Source organism: Neodiprion pinetum, chromosome 2 (genome assembly GCF_021155775.2).
Source record: "Neodiprion pinetum isolate iyNeoPine1 chromosome 2, iyNeoPine1.2, whole genome shotgun sequence".
Lineage (NCBI taxonomy): Eukaryota > Metazoa > Arthropoda > Insecta > Hymenoptera > Diprionidae > Neodiprion > Neodiprion pinetum.
In genome coordinates this window covers 18857831-18877036 of record NC_060233.1, presented here as the reverse complement: position 1 = coordinate 18877036, position 19206 = coordinate 18857831, and positions in this window count along the sequence as shown.

Sequence of the window (19206 nt, the reverse complement as noted above, 5' to 3'; positions counted from 1 at the left end):
GCCTACAACCATGCTGTACTCTGTTTTTGCGTTCACCTTCGCCCTGTAAGTCTATTCTAAGTCTTAGTGCTAAGTTGATATTTTTATTCCTATACTTGCAATACCCTGCTTAAATCGACATGGCACCAATTAACGAAACCGGTTCAAACTTTTGGTCAGTAAAAGATGTCTTGCCGACAATCCCCCCTTTTGACGGCCACAACATGCCCTTTGACTCATTTGTAGAACAATTACGTCACGTAGAGACTCTTATAAAAGCTTCGGATAAAATGACCTTCGCCAAATTTGCGCAATCAAAGGTTACAGGCCCCGCTTCCCAATATTTAATAGGCATTAACTGTAATGACGTCGAGGACCTCATAACTGCCCTTAGCCGAGCATACCGCCCGGATATCCCCATACGCCAGTTATCTGCTCAATTAGATAGAATTACACAACAACCATATGAGCGCATTATAGATTACTCGTGCAGAATAAGAGCAATATCAAAAGAAATAAGCACAGCGATCATAGCCAAACACCCACCAGACTTAGCAACGCTTCTACTGAACGATCTAAAGAAGGATACCTCTAGATCGTTTATTAGAGGGCTTCGGCCAGAATTGGAGTGGAGAATCGCTACTATCAGACCATTACCAACCTTCGAAACTGCCGTCAGCATCGCCGAAGGTGAAGAAGCCGAGCTAATTAACCGTCAGATGCAATTCTCTGCACACTATTTTACCCCCTCTACACCCATGTGTCTGCCGTTACCCCCCCATACTGCTCCTCCGTCTCAGGTGCCCACCGCGGCCTCCTCTATCCCCCCCCCTGATGTCATTGCCCACACGTGGTTACGTTTATCAACCAGCGCCTCGTACCGAACCCGGAACCTACGCCCAAGCGCTCCATCCGAACACCAGTTCTGCTGACCACGTTAATGCTCTGCCCAGCACTTGTCAATTTTGTAACCACCAGGGTCACTCCATCACGGAATGTCACCGTTTGCAAAGTAAAAGATATTGTACTAAATGTCGCAGAATGGGCCACTTCCACGATGAATAAAACAGGACCAACAGAAATCAAGAACTATACTGCGGCAATTGTAATCGCAGAGGCCACACAGTAGACCGATGTAGATCCTTTTCGCGTAATAACCAAGGCAATGCAGGCTCAAATAAACATTTAAACGGGAACATCGCCCGCGGGGGGAACGCGCCCGCGAGCAATGCAAACAACTAGCGTTCCGATCTTCAAGTCATATGCTCATAACAGCTTCAGCTGACCCTCCACTAATTTCGATCGACACCCCCGAGCTAATAAAAATATCTACATTTATTATTGACACCGGTGCAGACGTCAACTTGGTCAAAGAAAGTTCCGTTAGGCCCCTTGTACGACGAACAACCGACGAACGTTTGACGCTGACTGGTATAACAGACAAAAAGACGCAAACTATCGCAAAAACGGAAATACGTCTTAATAATAAATCCCATACCTTTCACTTGGTCCCTGACTCGTTTCCGATTCCGCACGACGGCATCTTAGGCCAGCCCTTCTTACGAAAAGAGAAAGCAACTATTTCTTTCAACTCAAACTCGGTGATGCTTGGATCCTCATTGCCAATCCACTTTAGTAAATTCGATGAACCCTCGTCCGCGCCCGAAAAAACGCGCGTAATTACAATACAGGCCCGTACCGTGAAAGCCATCCCACTAATAGTTGCGAACCCAGACACTAAAGTAGGTTACCTTAAACGCATCGATTTAGGCAACAATGTTCTATGTGGTGAAGCGTTAGTTGAAAACCAGAACGGCATAGCTTACTCGTACGCGTTCAATTGTAACGAATCTGCCGTAGAGATAAGACCCCCAACAGTAACCCTAGACGAGTTCGACGAGCCACTGAGTACAGTCTTGCCCAACGCTACGCCCACTGCATCGAGTAACCACCACAGCGATGCCCGCGCCAAAACCCTCGTTTTGCACCCAGGCCCTCTCCTCAGCAACTCATTAATTCTTTCTGCCGCCAAGCGTACATCGCGACCGACTAATAATCCCCCCTCCTGCCCCATCCAGTCCACTGACCTCGCGCAACTGCAATCCGATCCTCCTATCCCTGACGACAGTACACCCTGTCCCGGTGCTGCAACAGTGCTCTTGACTGACAGTAGGTCAGAAAGATTGGACGTCCTAAAGAGCAGCTTACATCTTGATCATTTGAATGAGACCGAAAAACAATCTATATTTAACCTCGTAACAGAATTTAACCATCTCTTTTATCTCCCAGGTGATAAATTAGGCCACACCAATTTATCTCATCACACTATCCCCACGACGGACAATACGCCTATTCATACCAAACAATACCGTTTTCCCAAAATTCACAAAGACGAAATCGAATCCCAAGTTGATAAACTACTCAAACAAAATCTCATTAAACATTCCTCATCTCCGTATAATTCCCCGGTGTGGATCGTTCCAAAAAAACCGGATAGTGACGGCAATAAACGATGGCGTATGGTAATCGACTACAGAAAACTTAACGAAAAAACAGTCGGCGACGCATACCCCATGCCCGATATCACGGAAATCCTTGACCAGCTTGGCTCAGCTAAATACTTTTCCACATTCGACCTTGCTTCCGGGTTCCACCAAATTCCCATGCATCCGGATCACAGCACGAAAACTGCATTTTCGACACCTAGAGGCCATTATGAATTTTCTCGTATGCCCTTCGGACTAAAGAACGCCCCCGCCACGTTTCAAAGGCTCATGGACCAAGTCCTTCTAGGCCTACAAGGCAACGAGATGTTCGTATATTTAGATGACATAGTTATTTACGCTCGAAACTTGCAAGAACATGAAATTAAATTTCGGAAATTAATGAAGCGACTAACCGCTGCTGGTTTAACTCTACAGCCAGAGAAGTGCGAATTCTTGCGCAAGGAAGTCGTTTACCTCGGACACCTCATAACTGAGTCAGGAGTAAAACCTGACCCTGGTAAATTAATAGCTGTAAAAGAGTATCCTGTACCCAAAAGTCCCAAAAATGTTAGACAGTTCCTTGGCCTTTTAGGATATTACCGAAGATTTATTCCAAATTTTGGAAAAATTGCTAAATGCCTTAACAATTTAACGAAGAAGGATACCCCTTTCATCTGGACGTCCGAACACCAGTCTGCCTTTGAAACCTTACGCGATTGTTTATGCAAAGAACCAATTCTACAACACCCGGACTTCAACAAACCATTCACGCTCACTACAGACGCGTCAAAATTCGCGATAGGTGCAGTTCTCAGTCAAGATAAAGACGGTGCCGACCTACCGGTAGCATACGCATCCCGAGCCCTCAAGCCCGCTGAATTAAACTACTCGGTACCTGATAAAGAATTCTTAGCCGCCTACTGGAGTATGAATCACTTCCGCCCCTACATCTATGGTCAGAAGTTCACTTTAATAACAGACCACGAGCCACTCAAATGGGTAAAAAGCGTCAAGAAGCCTAATTCCCGTTTATTACGATGGAGCTTAGAACTAGCAGAGTACGACTTCGATACGAAATACAAAGTCCAAATACAGCGACAAACCTTTGCCCCACGTTTTTTTTGACACCTTGGTTAACTTTAGGAAAACCTTGCAAGAAGATGGCGTAACATCCGTCTCGATACCATTGATAGGTTGCGGACTCGACAAATTAGAATGGAGCGCGGTACGCAGAATGATCCATTACGTTTTTAAAAATTCGAAAATAAGAATCACCGTTTGCCGCCTCGACTCTCCGCTTCCTGCCACCGCGCGCCCCTGCATTACACCCCCACCCGTTTACACTAACCTCCCTGACCCTGTCCCTTCCACATCTGGATTACCCCCCCGCCGCCATCTGCGAAAGGAATCGGAACGTCCGACTAAACCTGCAGCACCTCGTCCGATTCCACCTCCACCCCCACCCACTGACGTCATCATGCCCTCCCCTGTCGGGCCTCCGCGTCCCGCTAGGAGATACCCCCCCGCTACTTCCAGGCCGACGAACCCTTCCTTACACTCCTGTTCCCCTCCCCCCTCGCCCCTCCCGCCCACCTCTGATAACGACGACAGTTCCGACTTGCTCACGGACGCTGAATACTATACGTGCACTCAACAATTCGACTCCCATATGGAAATTACTGACCATAACCATGACAGTGCTCTCAACACTAACGATGATCAAATTAATGACCCTCACGGTTTCGCATATTTTATTGACAACTTGGACGACATACCAGTATCGGACAATGTCAAAGATACCAATGATGGACTTTTGATGCTCAAAACCAACTATGCGCACTTCATATCGACAGACTGCGCTTGGATCAAAGGTATACCAGCCCAACTTGCCGGCGAGAATATGATAGACCCAAAAATAGTAATGAGGCCTCGTCCGCGAAAATTTGATATCATTGAATCTAAGCACAATAGTCGACGTATTTTCACCCTAGTATTGAAAACAAAAGGCTCAGATAAAAGCAATCTATACGATATCTTCAAGCTATTGTCCAAACTGGAAACGGCTTTAGCCGATTCAAACCTAAAGTCTCTTGCCCTCCCGATAACCGATGACAGTTTAGACGCTCTCGATCCTCGCGTTATCCGAAAACTTCTATCCTATATTTTCGCAGACTTAGAAATTCAAATCATTCTTTGTCGAAACACGACTGTCATCCCAGACGAATGTTTACGAAAAGAAATAATCAGAGAATGCCACGAATCGTTGATCGGCGGTCATCAAGGTGTCACTAAAATATATAACCGCATTAGACAAAAGTATTTTTGGCCCCGTATGAAAGAACAAATCCAAGATTCCATAAGAACTTGCGAGAGTTGCCAAAGAAAAAAATTGGTCAGAGTAAAAACCAAATTGCCAATGATGATAACGGACACGCCTGCCGATGCATTCGACAAAGTGGCATTAGATATTGTTGGACCTCTACCCCTTACTAAATCGAACCACAAATATCTTTTGACGATACAATGCAATTTGACAAAATTCCTGGACGCCATCCCTTTACCTGATGCCACCGCCAAAACTATAGGCGCAGCATTCGCAAAAGAATACATTACACGTTACGGTGCTCCTCGAGCAATACTCACAGACCAAGGACAGAATTTTATGAGCACAGTCATCAAACATCTTTGTAAACTTTTCAAAATTAAGCAAATACGAACCACAGCTTACCGCCCACAGTCTAACGGATCGCTAGAACGCAGTCACCTTGTTCTCACTGAGCACATCAAACACTACACGGATGCTGGTAAAGACTGGGACGATTACATCCGCTTTGCAATTTTTTGTTATAACACCGCGAAGCACGAAGGTACTAACTTCACCCCCCACCAACTAATTTTTGGCTCTCAAGCCAGACTCCCAACAGACGCGAACCCTGCCAGCGCGTATACTCGTTCCTACGATTCCTTCCTTCTAGACTTAATCGCTAATCTATCCAGCATACGAAAACACGCCGCGTCCAACCTACAACAAGCAAAGCATCGTTCCAAGACGTATTACGACCGTAACGTCAACAGCCAAAATTTCGAAGCAGGTCAAAAGGTCTATCTACTGAACGAAACCCGATCCAAATTCGACGACCACTATAAAGGAGCGTATACGATTAAGCGTATAATTAACAATATCAACGCTGAAATTTGGATTACCCCCCAAAAAACTAAAATCGTTCATTTCAATAAATTGAAATTGGCACAAGAAGAAAGCAATTAAAATAAAAAAAAAAAAAAAAATCAACAGCCATATGCTACCAAATTGCCTGCGATCGCGTTACATTACGTCTCATACTCTTGCATATCGTTGCAGGTGCAGTGCTCTCGACAGCAAGACAGACGATTCGACTAACGTCGCGATTAAGCAACTGAATCAGAACCCGGGAATCTTCTTCGAACAATTGCAAGACCTACGTACATATAACAAAGAATGGACTTTACTGAACTACATAGACCTCCAATATTTATTCGACCGACTTGACCAAACATCAGAATTCTTAACCATAATAGAAGGTAAATGCTCTGTCGCCAAAAACTACTGTCACACCGGTGACCATATTCGAATGTTGGCTGATAGAATAAAAACCATGAAACTATACCAAAACCGAATAGAATATTTAGTTGGCCATCGCGCAAGCGAATCCACTCACTCCGAACTTGCTAAATTAGCCCACCATCGCGGAACACGAGGCGCGATTAATTTCATTGGTAGCGTATCAAAATCCTTATTCGGCACCCTAGACGTAAAAGACGGAGAATATTTTAACCAACAAATTGACAACTTGTACAACGACAGTAGACACTTAGCATCCCTGCTTAACAAACAGACAAATATCGTACAGTCAACGTTGGGCGTCTACGGGAAAGAAATCAACAGCATGATAAGCCACGACCGCGAACAACATAAATTACTCACGGCCCTCTCGACTGATGCAGCTTTTTCAAAAGCCTTAATCGCCAACAATACCTTCAGAACGACTTTACTTAACCGACTAATTGACCTGGACCGACACTTGAACGAATACGAACTTGACCTGTCCAGCTTAGTAAACGCTATCCTCTTCGCTCAAAAAGGTATCGTCCACCCTAAAATTCTATCACCAGAACAAATTATTTCCAGTCTTAAACATATCCAGTCACTCAGACCACAAATAGAGTTTCCTATTCCAATGGATCCAAATTACGCTGAAGAACTGATTCGAATCTCTAAAATCGACATAGCGTATTACGAACCCAGACTGCTTTATGTGATATCTATTCCGTTGCTCAACTCCGAGGCTTTTGACCTGTACCGACTGCTTCCCGTCCCCGTTAGACAGACATACGACTCTGCAAATAACAAATTCGCTTACATTCAACCTGGCAGCGACTACATAGCTATAGCACTTAACCGAGCGTCGTACTTTCAAATCTCGGAATCCAAATTTAGTAAATGCATTTTATCCTTAGGAAAATTCATATGTAAGTTGACACAACCGCTTTTCCGACCGTCGACTCACAAACTCTGCGAGGTAGACCTTTTTCTGAACCCGTCCAGAAAAATTTCAAAACAATGTGATATCAGATTGACCGCATTCGATGGAACCTACTGGACGGAATTATCAACATCTAATTCTTGGATTTTCTCAGCTTCCACTCCTGAGACTTTTCATACTCTCTGCCCAAATGACCAGACCTCTCGTGTCACACTTTCCGGTTCAGGCATTATCACCCTAGACGACCTGTGTACGGCTAGTACTTCTGAGGTCACTCTCAAAACTTCGAAACGCTCACAATCTACCGAGACCCTCTCCTACGTCCCCAAAGTTACCTTGGATCTAAGTCAAGTATCCCTCAGTCTTGATTTTAATATTTCCACCGACTTATCCCTTGTTGCCATCCCTCCCGTTCGCGAACCATCGCATATTAACCCCCACGATCTTGCAGTCACCAGCGTCTCCCTGAATGATATACTGGAACGCTCAGCTGACCTAAGCACACATTATCGCACGCGAGATAACATGCACCGCCTCACTACCAGCCTTGGTTATAGCGGCATCGGCCTCGCGTCCCTCTCAGTAGCTTTCTTCTGCTACAAAATCTCGTTATTTAGCAAAATCTCAAGGCTGTACTCTTGCTGCAAATTGGGAAGGACACGACATATCCCTCACCCGCGTCGTACAAAACCCCAAATTCCTATGCGCCATGCCATCCACCACCCGCACCTAGAAATAATACCATTTCCCGATGACCTGCCTCCTCGCTCTTCGTCGCTACTCCGGACCCAATCGGAAATTGAAATGACGGCACTAGGCATATCTAGGCCGCGTAAATTGCTCCCCGAGCAGACCCTTAACAATAGCTCCGAATCACTCGAAGTCTGGCGCTAAGCCCTCCGCTATTAGCAATCATATTCTTTCATTGCCTTATTCTGCCCATAATAATCTGCAGCCATAATATAATCATCAGCACGTTGCATAAGTTTCGTTTATAACATACACAATATCTACCATATATACAATATCTATCATATATACCACCACATTTATAAGATGTCATTTATAAATTTTTTTTATTCAAATGTATACTAACCCACTTAAACGCGCACTAACATCTAGGCGCTATATTTTAAGACTCCTCTTTGTAATATTCTGTAAGTGATTCAGTACGATAAGATGTCATTTATAATTTTTTTTTTATTCAAATGTATACTAACCCACTTAAACGCGCACTAACATCTAGGCGCTATATTTTAAGACCCTTCTTTGTAATATTCTGTAAGTGATTCAGTACGATAAGATGTCATTTATAAAATTTTTTTTTTATTCAAATGTACACTCACCCACTTAAACGCGCACTAACATTTAGGCGCTAGATTTTAAGACCTTTCTTTGTAATATTCTGTAAGTGAGTCACTACGTTTCATGGCCTTCCGCTTCCTTCCGAACATTCTATTTCGTACCCTCACCGAATGTTCTTCCCCAAGGGGGGGCGTGTTACGTCCTCCAGACTTCATATTCCTTTCCCACGCTCTTAGTTACCTTACGCTCTGTAGTCTACCCTTATCGTTCGCGAGTCAGCAGGTTCTCCTGTAACTCGCGGCTAGCTTGCCTGCTACATCCGGCAGAAGCGGTAGATCCATCCCAGCACTCAAGCAAGACACCTATCCCTCTAAACCAAGACCATACCCTTTTTCCCTTGACCGACTCCGTTGCATTGACCACTAATAAATAATCATATACTTTAAATCGTTTACCTTCCCTTAATACCGATCCCTTTCTATTCCATTCCCTTCCTGCATTGGGAGTAGTAGCACGCGAGTGCATAGTCGACGTGAACGGACCCTACAATAGCCAAATAACACCTTGGCTGGGCGTGGAGTAAGCTCCGATTACCGCTCATCGGAGCCTACGCAATCTACCCCGTAACAACGAAAAAAAGTTTTCAGAAAATAAAAAAAAGTTTCCAGAAAACGAAAAAAAGTTTTCAGAAAATGGAAAAAAGTTTCCAGAAAACGGAAAAAAGTTTTCAGAAAATGAAAAAAAGTTTCCAGAAAACGAAAAAAAGTTTTCAGAAAATAAAAAAAAGTTTCCAGAAAACGAAAAAAAGTTTTCCGAAAACATTTTTCCCATTTAATTAGCACGTAAAAAAAGTTTCCAGAAAACATTTTTCCCCATCTAATTAACACGTAAAAAAAGTTTCCAGAAAAAAAAGCTCTCAGAAAATGAAAAAAAGTTTCCAGAAAACGAAGAAAAATTTCCGAAAATGAAAAAAAGTTCACCAAAAAAATAAAATGAGCATTAATCGTATCGAAAAATTATAGATTATCATTATTATTATCATCATCATTATTATCATTATTCGAAGGCCTTTGATCATGGCAGGCGATGGCGGAGGTGCCCGCTGCCGCCAGGGTCCGGCACTATCGACGTCGAGGCCGCCTGCGGCCCCTCTCTGCCGCAGTCTAGGAGGACCACGATCCTCGTCTCTTCCAAGGTCGTCGCAAGAGCTGTCATTGCTCGGGTGGTGATTACCCCTGGATTTAAAGTCCACATGATTGAGGTACGCATACGATGTCCTGGCGCGGGGCTTCGGGGGGCGGCACAGCCAAAATATTAGTCCACTTGTGAAATCCTAGGACACAGCCGCCCCCGAAGCTTCGCGCCAGGACGTCGTATTCCTACCTCAATCATGTGGACTTTAAATCCAGGGGTAATCACCACCCGAGCAATGACAGCTCTTGCGACGACCTTGGAAGAGACGAGGATCGTGGTCCTCCTAGACTGCGGCAGAGAGGGGCCGCAGGCGGCCTCAACGTCGATAGTGCCGGACCCCGGCGGCAGCGGGCACCTCCGCCATCGCCTGCCATGATCAAAGGCCTTCGAATAATGATAATAATGATGATGATAATAATAATGATAATCTATAATTTTTCGATACGATTAATGCTCATTTTATTTTTTTGGTGAACTTTTGTTCATTTTCGGAAATTTTTCTTCGTTTTCTGGAAACTTTTTTTCATTTTCTGAAAGCTTTTTTTTCTGGAAACTTTTTTTACGTGTTAATTAGATGGGGAAAAATGTTTTCTGGAAACTTTTTTTACGTGCTAATTAAATGGGAAAAATGTTTTCGGAAAACTTTTTTTCGTTTTCTGGAAACTTTTTTTTATTTTCTGAAAACTTTTTTTCGTTGTTACGGGGTAGATTGCGTAGGCTCCGATAAGCGGTAATCGGAGCTTACTCCACGCCCAGCCAAGGTGTTATTTGGCTATTGTAGGGTCCGTTCACGTCGACTATGCACTCGCGTGCTACTACTCCCAATGCAGGAAGGGAATGGAATAGAAAGGGATCGGTATTAAGGGAAGGTAAACGATTTAAAGTATATGATTATTTATTAGTGGTCAATGCAACGGAGTCGGTCAAGGAAAAAAGGGTATGGTCTTGGTTTAGAGGGATAGGTGTCTTGCTTGAGTGCTGGGATGGATCTACCGCTTCTGCCGGATGTAGCAGGCAAGCTAGCCGCGAGTTACAGGAGAACCTGCTGACTCGCGAACGATAAGGGTAGACTACAGAGCGTAAGGTAACTAAGAGCGTGGGAAAGGAATATGAAGTCTGGAGGACGTAACATCGTTTACTGGAAACTTTTTTTCATTTTCTGAAAACTTTTTTCCGTTTTCTGGAAACTTTTTTCCATTTTCTGAAAACTTTTTTTTGTCTTCTGGAAACTTTTTTCCATTTTCTGAAAACTTTTCTCGTGGTAAACGAATAAATATGAATAATTGTTCAATATATTAATAATAAATAAATAAATAATTGATGAATACACGAATTTACATGGTATTCTAATTTTAAAACTTCGATTTGCTTAATATCGTATTGCTGGCGAAACGTCTCCGCTTCATGAAGTATCACCCAGGGTGTCAAACGCATATATTTACAACGGTTCTATGCCCTCAGTTCCATCCTACGGCTAGTTTATTGCGGGGTTGCAGCACACCCTCCAAGTTCTGTTGCCTGTTTGCCCAGGTATCGGTTGCATATTACCGTCTTGTCAACTCATGATCAATTTTTCAGTACATTGGGGCTAACCTCGCGTTTTTTTACTACGTATTAAGCACTGTGGGGTTCATCAACTCTTGGTAAGCCCCTCAGACGGTTCTTTTAATCATTAAACGTGATGTTATTTATCGTTGCAGTTTTCGCATCCTTGACACGCTTACCCACTTTAACACCGTTGTCACATTTTTGTTTCATCCTCATCCGTGGTGGGGGGAAAGATGCGGCTACTGCCATGAAATCTGTACTGACCCAGAGCCGTATACCTGCACATCTATACGTTGATCAATGCAAAGAATTTCACAACAGCAAATTGAAAGCCCTCATGATGCAGCACAATATCAACATGTATTTGACACTGAGCAACTTAAAGGCGTCGATATGCGAACGTTTTTAGTCGAACATTGACAAAATAAAACGTGGACGTGGTTTACTCTCCTAGGATTTCACAAGTGGATTAATATTTTGGGTTGATTCAATGAAGCCACGCAATAGCTCCAAGCATCGCACGATTCGAATAAAACTTACAGGATGTTAGGACGTAGAATGAAAAACAGCTGTATCGTAGCGTGTACAAGCATCGTCAAATCAAACGAAGTGATCGAGCGCGGAAATTCAGTGTGGGCGATCGAGTTCGAATCAGCAAGTACAAGAATGTATTCGAAAAAGGCTATACACCCAATTGGACGACAGAAATATTCACCGTGAGTGAGGCGAAAAATACCAATCCACCCACCTACAAGCTTACCGATTATCAAGATCATCCCATCGAGGGGGGCTTCTACGAGGAAGAGCTCGCCAAAGTGAAATATCCCGACGGCTACCTTGTGGAGAAAGTATTACACCATTTGTATGTATTTTCCGAATTACAATAAAAGATTTTGAATATACAAATATTTCCACATTTTATCTCCTTTGTACGCACATGTGCCATACTCTGTACTACGAAAATAATGATAATAATAATAATGATGATGATGATGATGATGATGGTGATGGTGATGGTGATGGTGATGGTGGCGGTGGCGGTGGCGGTGGCGGTGGCGGTGGCGGTGGCGGTGGCGGTGGCGGTGGCGGTGGCGGTGGCGGTGGCGGTGGCGGTGGCGGTGGCGGTGGCGGTGGCGGTGGCGGTGGCGGTGGCGGTGGCGGTGGCGGTGGCGGTGATGGTGGCGGTGGCGGTGGCGGTGGCGGTGGCGGTGGCGGCGATGGCGATGGCGATGGCGATGGCGATGGCGATGGCGATGGCGATGGCGATGGCGATGGCGATGGCGATGGCGATGGCGATGGCGATGGCGATGGCGATGGCGATGGCGATGGCGATGGCGATGGCGATGGCGATGGCGATGGCGATGGCGATGGCGATGGCGATGGCGATGGCGATGGCGATGGCGATGGCGATGGCGATGGCGATGGCGATGGCGATGGCGATGGCGATGGCGATGGCGATGGCGATGGCGATGGCGATGGCGATGGCGATGGCGATGGCGATGGCGATAACGATAACGATAACGATAACAATAACAATAATAATAATAATAATAATAATAATAATAATAATGACAATATGCAATTTTGCCATACAATCATTACACATTTTATTTTTTGGAAAACTTTTTTTCATTTTCTGAAAACTTGTTTCATTTTCTGAAAACTTTTCTCGTGGTAAACGAATAAATATGAATAATTGCTCGATATATTAATAATAATAAATAAATAATTTTTAAGTATATGAATTCACATTTTTAAATCGATTAAATATCGTATTGATGGTGAAACGTTTCCGCCCGATGGTGGGTCGTCCGAGGCGTCAAACATCAAATATTTACATCAATTCTACGTCTACAGTTTATCCTATAGCTATTGGGGGGTTGGGACAAACCCCCAAGGTACGGTGTCGGTCTGTCCAGGTATCAATTGCCGCTTGTCATCCTGCCAACTCAGAGCCAATTCTTTCTCTACGATCGTGCTTACTTCATGTATTTTATTGCGTATTAAACACTGTGGGAGAGTCAACTCTTGGTAAGCCATCAGACAGCGGTTATAATCATCAAACGTGATGCTATTTATCGATGAATTTTTTACACCCTTGGCACGCTTACTCACTTTTACGCCACTATCATATTTTTTCCCATCCTCACCTATCGTAGTAAATGTGTACAGCTTTGCTCGCAGTCCCACAAACTCTGTCATAATTTTACCGTTATTTTCATCCTTCATTAACCCTAGTCGTTTCTTGTTTTTAAGGGGAATACCATACACATTGTCGGGCAGATAGTCGGAGGTATCAAACATTGTATCTACATCACGTTTGATGATATCATTGATATTAGGTACATTGAATTGATAAATAAGGCCGTCTGTGTCGGTATACATCAATTTAGCTTGTTTGTTCGAAAAGTTGGTTGTGATATAATTATAGTGAAAATCGTAGAGAAAGATTTTTGACAGATCTAGAATTGATGCGCCGACGTAAACAGGTTTGGCGAAGTGAACTTTGACACGATTCATTTGAATGACAACCATATCAGTGTCAAATACGGTGCAGCTGTGACAGTTTGCTCGGGCACTAAGCGTTCTCGCACTACCTCTTCCCTCCCATTTTGTGACCAATTTACCATCTTTATGATTTCGCACATTCTCCATAGTCTTGCCGAACACAGCGTTATTCATGAGTTTGTAAAAGTTTTTCTCAAATTCATTCCTAGACCGCTTACGCATGTCTGTATTGAGCGTGATGTAAGGCTCGAGCCATGGAGATTGTGCAAACTTCAAAATTCTGTGCACTTTCGTTACTTTTAATCCTAAACTCAAACACTGTTTCAAATTTCCATAGTGCAATATATACTTTGTTTTGGGGTGAAGGGTGGTCGCGAGTTTGGCATTTTCACTACCTGGAGGAGTAAAATGTTCGGGACAAGGAGGTTAGTCTTTGTGATCCTCGTGGAGTTCCACAGGGTAGTCCAAATCTACCTCCAGAAAGTAGCCGATCGGCGAATCGTCCGGATGGTTCGTTATATCGATGTCCTGATACTCCCACTCGAACGAACCGATTGGTACATGCACGCTCATAGCTGCACCGTACAGGTTATTCACGTCAAAATACATGAAATACGATTCCGCTTTGTTTGGATCAAAATCTTTTCCCATGAATCTATTATTGGCCCGAGCGTGTCGATTGGAACATTGCGCTACGCCGCCTCGAATGGCTCTTTCAATGAATAACACCATTTCAGGGTTGTCTAAAAGTTTCAAATTTACATTAGTATGCTTGAGCATCGCGTCAAGAGCAAGTCCCGGTGCAGTGTAGTAGTACAACGGATCTAAATTGTATGTTTTGAAGCAGCTAGCGCTGAAATTTTCGAAAATATCGGCATGCAAAAGAACATCGGTCTTTAAATATAAATCTGAATAGCCCCCCAATGACTCTAAATGGAATTCCCTCCAAACAGTTTTCGCGTGCTCGTAATCGGTGTCTGAAATATTTGCATCGCAGAGGCGCGAGTAGAAATGCGTCTTTGCAGGTAATCGCGGTTCATCGAGTTTCCCCCAACAATCGACGTATTCATAGAGAAAAACGCCTTTGCGGGTCATCAAACTGAACTGAGTCGGGTTATTATAAAATTTGCGTGTTATGCGTTTATCGGTATCGGTCAAATATGTGGAAAGTTTATCGATGCTGCTAGCCATAAATCGGAACGAATCGATAAATCTCAAGTGCATCATTGTTCCATCGACGCGTTTCGTGAAGGATATATATTTTTCCTTATTTATGGGTAGCAGTGTAATTTCACCGGGAAAAGTTGACGCAAGGGATTTTACTAAAAAGTGAGAATCGTAACCGGACAATTTGTGGAAAACTATTGGAATTGTGTGCAGCTCTCTGAAATTCAAATTACACCGATTATGAGCAGGACCACGATATTTACCCGTGAAGTGACAGTGATCGTAACACTTTTTCTCCTCAGGGGTAAACGGTTTTTCACAAATATAACAATTCTTTGCGCGCATGTGACGATCGCGTTGCACTTGGGTAAGAGACTTCATCGGAATTATGTTTTTGATGCGTGACTCTACTTGAATTGATGAATCTTTAAGCTGTTTCATAAACCAATCTTTGCAATCGACACCGCGTTTACCGTGAAACTCCGACAAAGTCTCATCGTACGCGCAATGTACATAGTACGCTACACTGTGCGGGATATGCTTTTGAATTTCACAAGTCTTACGAGTTTGTGACGTTGCACCTAGAGTGCAAGTCATAACAAACCCCAAACCCGCGGGGAAGAGCCGAACGGGTGAGTCCCGTCCCGTCGGGAAAGACCCGAACGTAACCGAAGCCCACCGACGCTCGGCAGAGCCGAGCGCCAGCAGCATTACGACCACGACCTGCGAGGCAGTAACACATAACCGAAGAAAAGTTCACGAGAAGCGCAGAGGGAGAGAAAGAGAGAGAGAGAGAGAGAGAGAGAGAGCCAAAGAGAGTGACCCCGACACACACACCGTCACACGCACACCATTCTACACACACGCCGACGACGCCAGGTTAGCCTGCATTCTACAGCCGATCTGCTCCTCCCCTCGCAATACCGACCCCTTTCTACCTCACACTCCCCGTCACACTACACCACCCTCCCCTCGCAATACCAACCCTTCCGACCTCACATTCCCCGTCGACTCCCACACTCCTTCCCCCCCCCCCCCCCCGCGCGCGTACCGGTAAGTTAGTATTAAGAAACGCTAAGGGCTGAGGCGTGATCAGCCCCGTTCAAGTCTACAACCCTTTTGTATCTTTCTTAGTTTAAGTCGACCCCTTTTTCACAAATACACACACCAAGTTTTACCTATTACATCCGCCCCGTCTCTAATTGTCTCTTCCCCCCCCCCCCCCCCACATTATTCGTGCGGACTCAAAACCCGTCACATATTGGCGCCCAACGTAAATTACCCACATTTTTACCCCAAATACGAACAATTAAGAGACAAAACACAGGAATGAACGCTAACAAAGTACACACAGACTCACGAAACAAAGCTACACAGACACGAAAATTCGAATAAAGACAGTTGAACACACACACTACCAAACACGAGACACACAATGGCAGACCAAGGACACAGAGAACCGCAAGGCCTAGCGCGCGAACACATGGACATACACACACCCGAACTCAACCACAACAACTCGACACAGAGCGAGCCGCGCGCGACACGAGATCAACAAACGCCGACCCAACCGCAGGAAATAAATAGACGACGCACGATAAATTCTCCAAACGCAATCAATATGATCGATGCAGCTATCATAGAGAATACACACAATTTACATAGTACACAAATTCAACATTAAGAAAGCCCAGAACCAACAAACCCCACACAAACATACAATACAACCCCAACACCTACACACACGCAAACTAACACGGTAACAACCAGTCAAACGAACCGACACTTCACGGTAACAGACACATTTTTAGCCACCAACACACGTAACACACGACTTATTCAAAACCTGATAGACCTCGGAGCACTACCAAGCGACAGAAACGAATACGAAGACCCACACATATACAGCACACAGTCAATACACCCCACAAACAACCAAAACACGACACACCTAAACCACACACCAAACCCGAACAATACATACTGGAATCAGCCAGCAATGGCAATGAAAACAATACAAACATGGAACATAAAATACTCAGGAAACACAAACGAAGACATAGACGAATTTTTACAAAATCTCCGCGACTATCAAACGGGTTATGAAATACACGATACACAATTAATCAACAACCTCAGCCCGATACTCGAAGGTGACGCAAAAAACTGGTACAGAATCAATAGAGGCAAATAGCGAACACTGGAAGAATTCGAAAGAGACATTACACACGCATTTCAAGGCATACAACATAGGGGCAGACTGGAACAAAAAATCAAAAACTACGTACAAGGACCAACACAAAAAATTACACAATTCCTAATACAATTTAGAACACTACTATCAAAACTAAAACCACCATACCACCCACGAACACAACTAGACTTGGCATACAGAAACATGAAAATAGAATACAAGGCATACATAAAACCATACGACTTCGCGAACTTCGACCAACTGGAAATAGCCGCGAAAGAATGGGAAGCAAACATCGAATGGGAAAACACAAGACAAACAATATTAAATAACTACACACACCCACGAGAAACCTACACACACCAAACACACCACACACAATACATCCCATACAAGTACGGACAAACACAACCCCGCCCAGCAATACTCCCAACACCAAATATACCACCGGCACTCACAGACAACATACGACGAAACCAAACAAACCAAAACACGCAACAGACTCGATACCCCGCAATCACGTATAACTCACCACACTACACTCCGCAACAAACACAAACGAACTCAAACACAGGCACAACACCACGTAGATGCTTTAACTGCAACCAACCCGGACACTTCAGATGGCAATGCACACAGGTACAGAACCAGGGAAACGAGTAAGGGTTGACCCAGCAAGGGTGGAGGGCAACCCCACAAACAACACGAACACACCCGAGACAGTAGCACCTACAACAGATAACAACAGAACGGAAAGTAGATTTCACATTAGAATCGAAATACACGGTCACGAATTAAACGCATTAATAGACACAGGCGCGACACACTCATACCTAGGCGCAGAAGTAATACAAATACTACACAACACAGACACACCGATAGACGACACACCCGACAGAACAGCTACAATGGGAAACGGAACACAGGTGACGATAGAAGGAGCAGTAACACTCCCAATACGCCTCGGCAACATAACAAAAGAAATTAATTTCGGATTAATACCAAACTTAGGCTCGCAATGTATCATTGGGAACAGCGGCTTAATGAGATTTGGGATACAAATAAATTATGGAAAAAACACATGGTCACTTATAGACGACCCACAGACACATTACCACATGCAAGCCAGACCACAAGAACTACCAACACCACTCAAAGAATACATACAAATACATCAAACACGAAAAATACGACACCAATCAACACAAACACACACAAAACAAGCAAAAGCAGCAGAAAAATTAGAAGCAACGAAACAACAAACGAACCCGAAAACAACAGAAAGACACGAAAACACACAAAAAACAACCATAAAACAAAAGCCACTAACAGCAACACTACCCAGCACAAAGACACCACCGGAAAACACCCCCCCAAAAGACAACCCACGGATCACACAAATCACTAATCAAAAAATCATACCCGCAAACACACAAACAACAGACGACACACAAACCGACAAAGAAACCGAACCACAGATATGCGCAGGAATACAAGAACTCACACAATCACAACACACACAACTACAGACGACAATACAGCAGAAAATCTCAACACTACCAGGCCAACTCGGCCTAACACACCTAATCAAACACAAAATAGACACACAAGGACACGCACCCATAAAACAAAGATATTATATGGTATCACCAAAAATTAGAGAAGCCATCCACGAGAGAAGACGTGATAGAACCATCAGAAAGTGAATGGTCGAGCCCAATTGTTATGATAAAAAAAGCCAAATAACACATATCGCTTCTGTTTGGACTTCAGAAAAGTAAACTCAGTATCAAAAAAAGACGCATACCCACTACCATACATGACAGCAATATTAGACAAACTACGGACAGCACAATACATATCAAAAATCGACTTAAGCCAAGCATACTTCCAAATACCACCCGACGAAGACAGCAAACACATAACAGCCTTTACAGTCCCGGGAATGGGCTTATTTCAATTTGAAAGAATGCCATACGGACTGACAGGCGCACCGGCGACATTCCAAAGACTACTAGACAGACTCATAGGCCCAGAATGCGAACCATATGCATTCGCATACTTAGACGACATAATAATAGTAACACAAACATTTGACGAACACTTACAAAGACTAGAACAAATACTCAAAAGAATTACAAACGCGGGACTAACAATAAACCCAGAGAAGTGCGAATTCGGATGCGCACAAGTAAAATATCTCGGATACATAGTAGACAGACACGGACTACACATAGACCCCGACAAAACACAACTCATAGAAAACTACCCAAGCCCAAAAACAATAAAACAATTACGAAGA